The 12,239-nt window shown below is 36.8% G+C and overlaps 1 pseudogene; it reads right to left on the bottom strand.

Annotated features, from left to right (window-relative positions):
- Positions 1-2,504: 2,504 nt before the first annotated feature.
- Positions 2,505-12,239, bottom strand: part of LOC138156019 (checkpoint protein HUS1 pseudogene) — a 69,735-nt pseudogene continuing 60,000 nt past the window's right edge.

Genomic DNA, 12,239 nt, shown 5'->3' with positions numbered 1-12,239 from the left:
ATAAATCATCAGTAATTCCATATCCACCGAACCCCAGCAACAGATAAGAAGAGAAATTCTATATAAAATAACTGCAGATAATATAAAATACTTTGGAGTCTAACCACAAGACAAACCCAGGAACCATATGAACACAATTACAAAACACTTTTCTTTTTTCCCCACTTAATAGTATTTTATCTTTTCCAATTACTTGCAAAAATAGTTTTCAACATTCACTTTTACAAGATTTTAGTTCCAATTTTTTCTCCCTGCCTCCCCAAGACCTCACACAATCTATGATATAGGCTATATATGTACAATCATATTAAACGTATGTTCAAATTAGTCATGTTGTGAAAGAAGAATTAAAACAAAAGAGGAAAACTACAAGAAAGGCAAAAAGACAGAAAATAGTATGCTAAAGAACTCCATATTTCTTTCATTGGATATGAATGCCATTTTCCATTATGAGTCCCTTGTAATTGTCTTAGATAATTGCATTGCTGAAAAGAGCTAATTCTATCAAAGTTCATCATCACACAATGTTGCTGTACAATGTTCTCTTGATTCTGCTCACTTCACTTAGCATCATTTCATGTAAGTCTTTCCAGGTTTTCTTCTGAAATCCACCTGTTCACCATTTCTTATAGAAGAATAGCATTCCATTACATTCATATACTATGACTTGTTCAATCATTCCTCAATTGATGGGCTTCCCCTCAGTTTCCAGTTCTTTGCCACCACATAAAGAACTTCTATAAATATTTTTTCCATGTGAATCCTTTTCCCTTTTGATGATACCTTTGGGATATGAAGCTAATTGTGGTATTACTGGATCAAATAGTACACACAGTTTTCTTGCCCTTTGGACATAATTCCAAATTACTCTCCAGAATGATTGGATCGGTTCACAGCTCTGCCAACAATGCATTAGTTCCATTTTTCCCATATTTTCTAAAACATTTGTCATTTTTCTTTTTTTGTTAAATCATATTAGTCAGTCTGCTAGGTATAAGGTAGTACCACAGAGTACAAAACATTTTTCCCACAAATAAGGAGAAATTTAAACATTTGAAGAAATATTAATTGCTCATGGATAGACTGAGCCAATATAACAAAAATGACTATTCTACATAAAATAAGATATGTATTCAGTGCCATGCCAATGAATCTACCAAATAATTATGTTATAGAGCCAGAAAAAATAGTAATAAAATTCATCTGGAGGGACAAAAGGTCAAGAATATCAAGGGAATCAATGAAAAAAAAGACACTAAGGAAGATATCTTAACAGTTCCAGATCTCAAACTGTATTACAAAGTGGCAAATATCAAAACAATTCAGTACTGGCCAAGAAATAAGTGGTGGATCAATTTAATAGATTAGATACACAATACATAATAATAAAAGAACATAGCAATCTGATATTTGATAAACCCAAAGTTACAAGATTTGGGGACAAGAACTCATTATTTGACAAAAATTTCTAGGAAAACTGGAAATTAATTTCACAGAAACTAGGCATAGACCAATATCTTACACTGTGTACCAAGATAAGGTCAAAATGGAGAAATAATTTAGATATAAAGGATGATTTCATAAGTAAATTAGGGGAGCATAGAAAATGGTACCTGTCAGATCTATGAATAAAGGAAAATTTTATGACAGAATAAAAGATAAAAAGGATCAGATGAAGTAAAATAGATCATTTTAATATCATTAAATTAAAAGACTCTTGCACAAATCAAACTGATGAAGCCAGCATAATAAGGAAAATTGGAAATTAGGGGAAATGTTTGCAGCAAGTTGCTCTGATAAAAGCTTAATTTCTCACATATATAGGGAAATGAGTCAATTTTATAAAAATAAGAATCATTTTCTAGTTGATAAATCTTTGAAGGATATGAACAGGTTGTTTTCAAAAGAAGAAATCACATCAAAGCTATCAATTGTTTTTCAACTGTGTCTGACTCTTTGTGACCCCATCTGGGATTTGCTTTGCAAAGATACTGGAGGGATTTACCATTTCCTTCTCCAGCTCATTTTACAGATAAGGAAACTGAGGAAACAGGGTGAAGTGATTTTCCCAGGGTTACACAGCTAGTAGTGTCTGAGCCTAGATTTGAACTCAGGATGATAAATTTTCCTGACTTCAGGTCTGGCACTCTTATGTGCCTAGATGAAAAGACACAATTCTTCTAAGTCTCTGATGTACAACTATACATGATTGCTACAGTTTTCATTCATCAGCTATTAGAAAATATTTAAATTCAGTACTAAAAACTCTGATTTCCCTTTTCATTTTCTTAAAAGTAAAATACATAAACCACAAGAAAACAAAGACATAGCTTCTCCAATTGCGTTTCACTAATGCACATTCTTTAAACATACTATAAAAGAAAAAAAAAAGACTGATTGCTTTTATGTGATATATACCTTAATTGAGATATAGCCCAAAGACTTGCAACATAATAACTCACATTTTTTCAATTTTGATAAAAGACTCTTGAACAGCTGAAATCTTATGGCAATGCAGGAATGAAATGCTGAAGGGAAACATCCTTACATAGCAAAATACAGCGAACAATACAGTGCCGCACCATGTTACATAATGCTTTTGTTGAATTTACCTGGTATCCTGAAAGGAAGTTTAGAAGCTTCTTAAATATCTATCCCTACTTAAGTCTTGTTCTCTAAATCTCTCTTGAAAAGCATCTTCAAAGGCCCATGGAGGATTTCCAAGACCTTTGAAATGTGTTGCAATGCATACTAAATCAGGTTCTATTTTCAAGTTCATTTTTCCCTTTTAGATTTACTTCAATAACAACATGACTGGTAATATTTTTCATTTTTCCACTATAGTCTTCATAGTCTTCAATACTGGTAAAAACATATACTAACATCAAAGTCTGGTACAGCAGGCTCTCAGAAATTTTTCTGGGGATGAACCCTACAGCAAGGTGATGTGCAACAATGTGACAATAGCCTAACAAAGTCATCTGTGCAGCAGGGTCAGTGTTTATTAGTCAGTTTGAGCTTCACTGTTTTGCCATTCTGGTTTGTTTTCAAGGCTCTAGATAAGTTTTCTGCCATCAGCTCCAAATAAATTTCATTGTGATCTGCTGCAATCCACTTGAAATTTGCCAAAGAAGTGACCCTGACCCACCTTGGCACCACATGCTATTCCCATCACTGGCCAACTTATTGGTCAGGATGAAGTAGAGCTTGTTGGGGCTAAGTCTCAGTGTGCATGCCGTGACCAACACCAAGATGGTCATTCTGTAACAGATGAAGTGTTTCAAGCACATATCAAAAGTCACATGAAAAAAAAAGCTCTAAAACACTACTGATTAGAGAAATGCAAATTAAAACAACTCTGAGACACCACATCATACTTGTCAGATTGTCTAACTTGACAGAAAAGGAAAGTGACAAATGCTTAGGAGTGTTGTGGAAAAATTAGGACACTAATGACTATTGATGATGTTATGAACCAGTCCAACAATTTTGCAGAGCAATATGAGACTCTGACCAAAGGACTACAAAACTGCATACCCTTTGACCTAGCAATAGCACTGTTATATCCCTGTATTCCAAAGAGACCAAAGAAAAGGGAAAGGGACCTATTTATACAAAGATATTTATAGCAGTTCTTTTTGTGAGGGCAAAGAATTGGAAATTGAGTAGATGCCCATCAACTGGGAAATAGCTAAATGAGTTTGTGGTATATGATGGACTACTATTGTTCTATAGAAGTGATAAGCAGAATGATTTCAGAAAATCTTAGAAAGATTTGTAATGAACTAATGTAAAGCAAAATGGACAGAACCAGGAGAACATTACCCACTGTCACAATAATATTATAAGGATGACCAACTATGAAAGAGTCAGCTATTCTGATCAAAACAATAATCAAAGATAATTCCAACTGACCCATGATGAAAAATGCTATCTACCTCCAGAGAGAAAGAGAGAATCATTGAACTCTGAAAGTAGGTTGAAGCATACTTTAAAAAAAACTTTCTTGGGGCGGCCAGGTAGCACAGCAAGTAAGGGCACCAGCCCCAGTGTCGGGATGACCTGGGTATCGAATCCGGGCTCAGACACTTAGCACCTACCCAGAAACACCTGGCCGTGTAACCTTGAGCAAGTTACTTAACCCCAATTGCTTAGGGGTGGCCAGGTGGCTCAGCAAGTAAGAGCACTGGCCCCAGTGTTGGGATGACCCAGGGATCAAATCTGGGCTCAGATACTTAGCACCACACCCAAAAATAACTGGCCGTGTAACCTTGAGCAAGTTACTTAACCCCAATTGCTTTAAATAATAATAATAAGCTTTCTCAATTTTTATTGTTTTACTTTGTGTTTTCTTTTGCAACATAACTAATATGGAAATATGTTTTATATGTTCTCACATGTATAATCAAAATCAAATTATTTGACTTCTCAAGGAGGGGAGAGGGGCAAGAGGGAGAGAATCTGAAATTCAATATTTTAAAAATATTGTAAAAAATTATGTTAGTAAGAAATATTCAGTGAAATATATAGCATTTTTTTTTAAATCATGGGTCTTTTGTACAGTCTAAGCTGTAGAATTTTTCAGTTTTCTGTTTGTTATTTTGCTTCAATAAATGAGTTTGCTTGTTACTTTAAATTTGTGTCTCTTGTGTCACCAACATTTGGTGGAAGGGGGTTAGTCAGGAGAGTGGAAGTTAAGGACAGTCTTCCCAATTTAAGAGTAATCAGATTAGTGACTTTTGTTCTAAACATTTCATATCATAAAAATTTCAAACATAGCAAATGGCTATATGTAGCCCTACATTATGTTCTTCTTGGAGATTAAAAAAGAGATTCCTAGCCTTGGCAGTCCTGGACCTTATCAGACTTAACTCCTCTCCTACCATCCCTAGCTAGGCTTCTGAAATTTTAGGCACATCCATCCTCCTACTGACAGTTGAGTCACATCTCAATTTATATCTATTCATGCCACCCATGAGTCACATCTATATATTTTGATAACACACACAAATGCACACACACATAAATATCTTATACAAGTCTCAGAACTCCTCTGGGCCTCAGTTTCCTCATTTGTAAAATTAGGGAATTAGATTTGATGACCTCAAGTTCTCTTGGAGTTCTCTGGGTCTTTGATCCATTATATTGCCCTGACAACATACAGATTCAGTTCAGCTACCCTGTTGCAGGTAGATGTTAAAAGGTCCATTGGTTGATCCTTGATCAAATACAATAATATGCTAGTGGACCTCACTCTAAGGAAAAATAATAAATAATTATTTGCTTTTTAAAAGGATTCTTCAGAGTAGGGACCATATTTTCCCATATCTTTGCAGATTCAGCATCTAATACATTCTTCTCCTTAGAAGACATGTAAATGTTGAGTTGAATTTTTAAGAGTCAGATCTACATTCCTTTCAGATGGAATGTAGCCCTACCTAAAAAGAACATGGCATTGGATTAAGAATCCAAAAGCCTTGGTTCACCAGCTTAGCGTTCTGACTAAACTGTCCATGTTAGCCTTAGGCAAATCACTTAACTTTTCTGAGCCTCAGCTCCTTTATTTAAAAAATGAGGCCATGGGACAATATGTTATTTAAGATATCTTCCAACTCTATCCTTCTATGACTGAAGAGGGAGCTAGGTATCTTAGTATATAAAGCATTGGACCAGAAGCCAAGAAGAGCTGAATTCAAATCTGGTCTAAGATACTTGCTAGCTATATGACTCTAGGCACATCATTTAACTACTGCCTCCCTCAGTTTCCTCTTCTATAAAATGTAGATAATAATAACACCTCCTTCTAAGGGTTGTTGTACATATAAAATGAGACAATATTTGTAAAGCACTTTGCAAACTATAAAACACTATATAATGCTAGCTATTATGATTGTGATTGAATATATAATACCATTTAATGATAGCTGAATGTACCATCTGCTATAAAAAATGGGTAAAGGTACTGTGTTGTGTAACATTGCTTTTAGCATAAAGAAATCAAGATGATATTAAGAGGAGTAGATATCACAGCTGAAGAGACATCTGGGAAGGAAGGCAGCAAATAGATCAGTGAAAGGACCCATTGGCCTGACCCATTGACATCAATCGTTCTGAGCCAAAGTAAGAAAATGAACCGACATGTTTGGGGCTTTCCATAAACAGAGCCAACAAAGCGTGATGAAGAGGGTGACTTCTGGGTTTTCTATCTGAAGCTCTTCTGTAGCTATTTGGAACAATACACTGCTCTGTATCTATCTACCCATGAAAAAGCTGGAAGAATTTTAGAGTTTCCTCGTCAGTAAAATGGAAATTATAGCTCTACTCCTCCCTAGGACTTCCATTTAAGTCATTCTCTGGTACCTCTTTGGTATTTGGTTATACACCTTTATGGTATAAAAGTGACCCTTTATTTTCAAAAGTTACAGCATAACATAGAGAATATTGATGGACTTAGAGCTGGGAATACCCTAGGTTCAAATCCTGCCGCAGACATTTACTAGCTGAGTGATCCTGTATAAATTGCTTAATATCTTTGTGTCTCAGTTTCTTTCTTTGCAAAATGAGGGGGATGACTAGATGACCTCTAATGCTTCTAATTCCAAAACTATGATCGATCCTAAGATCCTAGGACAGTTCAAGTTCTGACAAATCTAAACAAGTTAGACAGTTTTTAAAAATGCTAATTTTTACCCTTCTTTGATATGAATTGTTGATGACAATGTAATACATGTTGTGTTGTGATATTTCTTCGGCAAAAATTGTTTTCTTTTTTTTTTTGCTTTTTTTTAAGGGGCAATTGGGGTTAAGTAACTTGCCCAAGGTCACACAGCTACTTTTTGTGTTAAGTGTCTGAGGCCGAATTTGAACTCAGATCCTCCTGACTTCAGGACCGGTACTCTATTCACTGCGCCACCTAGATTTAGCTGCCCCTAAAAGTTGTTTTCTTAAGAAACCAGAGTTGGAAGAATCAAAATGTAGTAGAGAGCTGAATTTTAAGTCAGGAAGAGATAAATTCATATCTTACTTCCAATCTTTGCTAACTTTGTGCCCATGAACACTTGCATCTCTATGCCTGATTTTCCTTATTTGTAAAATGGAAATAATAAGAATAATCATAATAGTAGCTAACATTTACATTAGAGATTACTATGTGCAAGACACTATGCCAAGCACTTTACAATTATTATCTCACTTGATCATCACAACAACACAGTGAAATAGGTGCTATTGTTTACCCTGTTTTACAGATAAGGAAACTGAGATAGGAGTTAAGATCATGTCCAGGGTCACACTCATATTTGAACTATTGAAATATGTGTTCAGCCAGTGTACATCAACCCTTTGTTTTCAGTCTTGCTTATTTTCCAATAGGTGTTAATTGTATTATGGGGAAGAGGCCCAATGTACAATAACCCCAAACCCTTTTCCTTTATATTATCTGCTAGTCAGCAGCCACATGCACTTTCATCTCATTCAAAAGGTCTTGGGTATTACAATAAACTGCTTTAAATTTTCTCTTCCTGGGTTTGCTTCATTATTGAGGGCAAGACCCAAATGAAGATTTCCTTTTAATAGAACTCAGGTCTTCCTGACTGTGAACCTGGCACTCTATCCACTGTGCCACCTAAAAATCTCTAGTACCTAACTCACAGCATTATTGTGAGCCTCTAAAGTGGCAATGCCCAACAGGCCTCAAACCCATCAGTGAGTTGGGGGATGTCTACCCCAAATCATTGAAGATTTACCCCCCCCCCAGTGGAATGGGTAGATGAGAACAATTTGTTCCAACTGCCATGAAGGCAGCTGAAACAGGCACTGTGGAGTGCTTAGACTTGGTGAGACATAGAAGATGACAAGGTCATCCACTGCATCTTGCCACTAAACTTCAGTGATTCTAGAAGAGAGAGTGAGGCTGATGATTTTGTACAATTCTGCTTTGATTAAATCCAATTCAAGAAGTCACCCTGTGACATGATTGGTCCTCTTCAAAAACAAAAGGCAAACAACAGCAAGGCAAGCACCACATTAATGTTGTTGACCTGGAAGTTTGATTAAAAGAGGCAAACAGGCTAGGTAATATACAAATACATACTGTTTATTCCCTTAAAATTAAGCACATGTACATGGAGCCACAACTTTAATTCTGACTGCCTGATAAAAGAACAATAAGCCTTTTATATGTTTTAGAACAATCCCAACTCAGGATGTCTGTTTCCCTCAGAATTATGGTCTTCATATGTATTTAAGCAGAGAATGAGAAAAAAATTTCCTTAATTGAATAGGTTGTATATGTAATAAGATAAAAGACAAAGTACTGATTGAAAATGCCACCCAGTACATCTATGTTTCTTTTACCATTAACATGACATAACATAGTATATGCCCATGAAATATTAAGATAAGAAAAGTCCCATTATTCAAGATAGTGTCTTGGGTTAGGCTGCCTTGTCTTTGGTAGTCATCAAAAGAAGAATGCTCTGGTCAGTTTCATATGGCCTTGCTGTGTTGACACAGGAAGGGGCATTTTGAGTTCACTCAAAGAGCAAAGCATGTCTATTATGCCACAGCATGACAAAGCATTATGGCAGATTAAGCTTGGAGTGGGCCCTGATGCCACTCCTAATTGGCCAATCCAGGTTTTAGATCTTGCTCAGATCTTAGGGGCTCAACATGGTTTGAGAAGGGGTCTATAATGTCAACTATAATTGTTGTTATCATTAGCACTATGGTTGGTAATTCCATTGGTCAATGCCATCTTAAATCAAATCCCAGGGTAACTAAGAATGGATACAGTAATTTTCATGTACTGTATTCACATTCCAAAAACTGGGATCATTCCTGAAATTCTTTTATAGCTTCCTATTGTACCAGTAGAGGATTTTGCTCTCCATTATCTACTAGCTGAACTATTGAAAGGAAAAACTGCAGATTAAGGCCAAAAATTATTGAACAATAACTCAAAAAGTCAGAGAATTTTAAAATGAAAAGGAAGGATTGGGCGGTGGGTGAACTGTGGTTGTTTAATCTGATGTGAAGCCTTAATAACCATCTTCAATTTTAGGGATCCTTAAGTGAGAGATTGATCAGATTTACACTATTTAGTCTCAGTTTTCAATCTCTCATGAAATTCCCATCTTCCCCCCAAAACTGGAAGTGATCTTTCAAACCTCCTCAGATCTCTGCTATTGCTTTTCTTATGCCTATAGATGAACTTGTCATAGTCTATTTTGTATTACAGTATTTAGTTTATCTCCCCTTCCAGACTGTAATCTCCTTAAGAGCTCAGAATTGTGTGTTATTAATCTCTAAAGCCTTGAGAGAGAGTCATTCAATGCCTTGCCATAATAGGTACATAATAACTGTTTGATCAATAGAATTGCATTGAGTTGAAGTTAGAAGGAGGCAAATTTCAACAATACAACAATACAAGGAAGATCTTCCAAACCATTAAGCTACCCAGAGAGGTAATGAGTTAGTTGTCACTAGGATTACTCATGCAGAGTTTGAGGGCCAGTTGTTAGAGATAATTGAAATGAAATTCATGCCTCAGGTTAGAGTAGCTATAGGAAACCTCTAAAGTCCTTTAAAATTTAAAACATATTTTTCTAAGGGTCATAGGATCATAGATCTAGAGTTGACAGGAGCCTTAAAAGTCATTGAATGGGGCAACCAGGTGGCATAGTGTATAGAACACTGTCCCTGGAGTCAGGAGGATCTGAATTCAAATATAGTTTCAGATATTTGACACTTACTAGTTATGTGACTCTGGGCAAGTCACTTAACCCTGATTGCCTTGCAAAAAAAAAAGTCATTGAACCTGACACCTTCTTGTTCCCCCACACACACCCTTCTCCCCTTCTTTTTGTGTTGTCTTTCCCCATTAGATTACAACTTCTATCAGTGATATCAGTGGTATTCTGGAGAAATGGGCTGAAGACTTCCATAATATTCTCAACAGACCTTCATCAACCAATGCCGAAGTCATTGGTCATTTACCAGGCTGAAATTAATCCCTCTCTAGCTGAACTTCCTAATGAAGAAGAGGCTTTGAATGCTCCTATGGCAAAGAACTTGGTGCTAATTCAATTCCAGCAGAGATCTACAAGGCCCCAGGTAGTCCACTGCTCATACAAAAGCTGACTGAAATCTTCCAGGTTATATGGCAAGAGGAAGCTATCCCTGAGGAGTTCAAGGATGCCTCTATTGTCTATCTTTCCAAAGGAAAAGGAAACAGGTGTCCTGTAACAACCACAGAGAAGTATCTCTCTTAGCTAATGCCAGTCAAGATTCTTGCCCAAGTTGTCCTTAATCAATTGATCCTTCATCTGGAAGATGGTCATCTACCCAAGAATCAGAAGCTGCAGAAAGGGCCAAGGAACAATTGGCATGTTGTTTGCTGCCAGACAACACCAGGAAAAACGCTAGATGCAGAAGAGAGGTCTGAACACAACATGCATCGATGTAACCAAGACCTTTGATACTTTCAGTCTTGAAGCCCTATGGAAGATCATGGCAAAATCTGGTTGCCCAGAGAAGTCCATCAGTATCGTCCACCATTTTCGTGATGGCATACTTGCATGGGTTCTGGATAACAGACAATGCTCTCATGCTTTCCCAATCACCAGTGGAGTGAAGGAGGGCTGTGTGCTTTCCTCCCATGCATTTTAGCAAAATTTCAGCAATTTTGCCAGATGCCTTCAACAAAGACAAAAGCAGTATTAAACTTAACTACCAGGCTAATGATAAATTATCTAACTTGAACAGGCTACAATCAAAAGTTAAAGTGGAGGGAGAGCTGATTGACTTTTTGGTGGCAGATGACTTTGCACTTAATGAAGTCTCTGAAGCTGAGATACAACAAAGTATGAATCTATCCTCTGCTATTTGTGCTAATTTTGGCCTGACCTTTAACCCCAGCCAGCACCACACCACCTATATATGGGACCATCAGTTACAGCAAATGGAGAAATTTTGAATACTGTGAATGAGTTCACTTACCTTGGAAGTATACTTTCTAGGGATGCCCACATAGATGATGAGGTTGACACACACGTTGCTCAAGCTAGGTCAGCATTTTGGAGGCTCCAAAAGAATGTATAAGTGAAAAAAGGTATTAGACTATCTATCAAACTGAAGATCTACAGAGCCGTTGTGCTGACCTCATTGCCTTATGCCTGTGAAACCTGGACTATCTACCAACGCCATGCCAAGAAACTGAACTGTTTCCATTTGAATTGTCTTAGGAAGATTCTGAAGATCGCTTGACAAGATAAGGTACTGAACACTGAGATAATTTTTCAAGATGAACCGCTAAGCATTCATACTCTACTGTAGAAAGTAAAACTTTCATGGGCTGACCACATTGTTTAAATACTAAATGTATGTTTACCTGAGAGACTATTTTAGTGATACTACAAGCAAGTTAGGTGCTCAGATAGTGGTCAAAGAAAGTTATACAAGGACACTCTCAAGGTCTCTCTGAAGAACTTTGGTATTGATTGTGAAAGATGGGAAACACTGGCACAGGATCATCCAGCATGGCATGTCTACATCAAAGAAGGCACTGTGCTCTATCAGTAAAGTAGAAAAGCAGCAACTCAAAAAAAAAAAGGAAATGCACAAATTTATAGACATTTTCATCCCAAATGCTCTTATGGGCTATTTGTGTCCAGATTGTTGTAGCACCTCCCAAGTTCATGTTGCTTTGATCAGACACCAGTGAACATACTATACATTGTTCCCAACATCATGATATTTCTTTGGTCCTTTTCAAGCATGAAGGATACACAGCAAGAATGTAAACTCCTTGAAGGCAGGGATTGACTCTGTGTGTTATTATTTGTACCCCCTGTCCTTAATACAGTGTCTAGCATATAATAGGTTTTTTAAAATGTTTATTAATTTGAACACCTTCATTTTAAAGATTAAGTTGATGAGTCCCAGATAGGTTCAGTGAATTACTCAGGGCCACACAATTAGGAGATGTCTAAATCAGGATTTGATCTTAGTTAGTTCTTACTGAAGTATGTGTAATGGAAATGCAGATTTAAAGATCTTCCCTGCCCCTAGGCTAACGTGCACCTGGAGCCTGGGGTGGAAGGCTGGTTTTTCAGTAGATACTTTTTGATTGGCCAGTGGGTCAATAAGGTTGTTACATTCTCTGAGCCAGGAGAAGGCTCTATAAGCCCTGATGTGTAGCTTTGTTTTGGGACTCACTTTGAGAAGTGTTCTGTGATTTG

Source organism: Petaurus breviceps, unplaced genomic scaffold (genome assembly GCF_028583685.1).
Source record: "Petaurus breviceps papuanus isolate PSGF00001 unplaced genomic scaffold, PetGlider_PUasm1.0 98, whole genome shotgun sequence".
Classification (NCBI taxonomy): domain Eukaryota; kingdom Metazoa; phylum Chordata; class Mammalia; order Diprotodontia; family Petauridae; genus Petaurus; species Petaurus breviceps.
The sequence above is the reverse complement of the archived record's forward strand: the minus strand, read 5'-3'. Positions and strand labels throughout refer to the sequence as shown.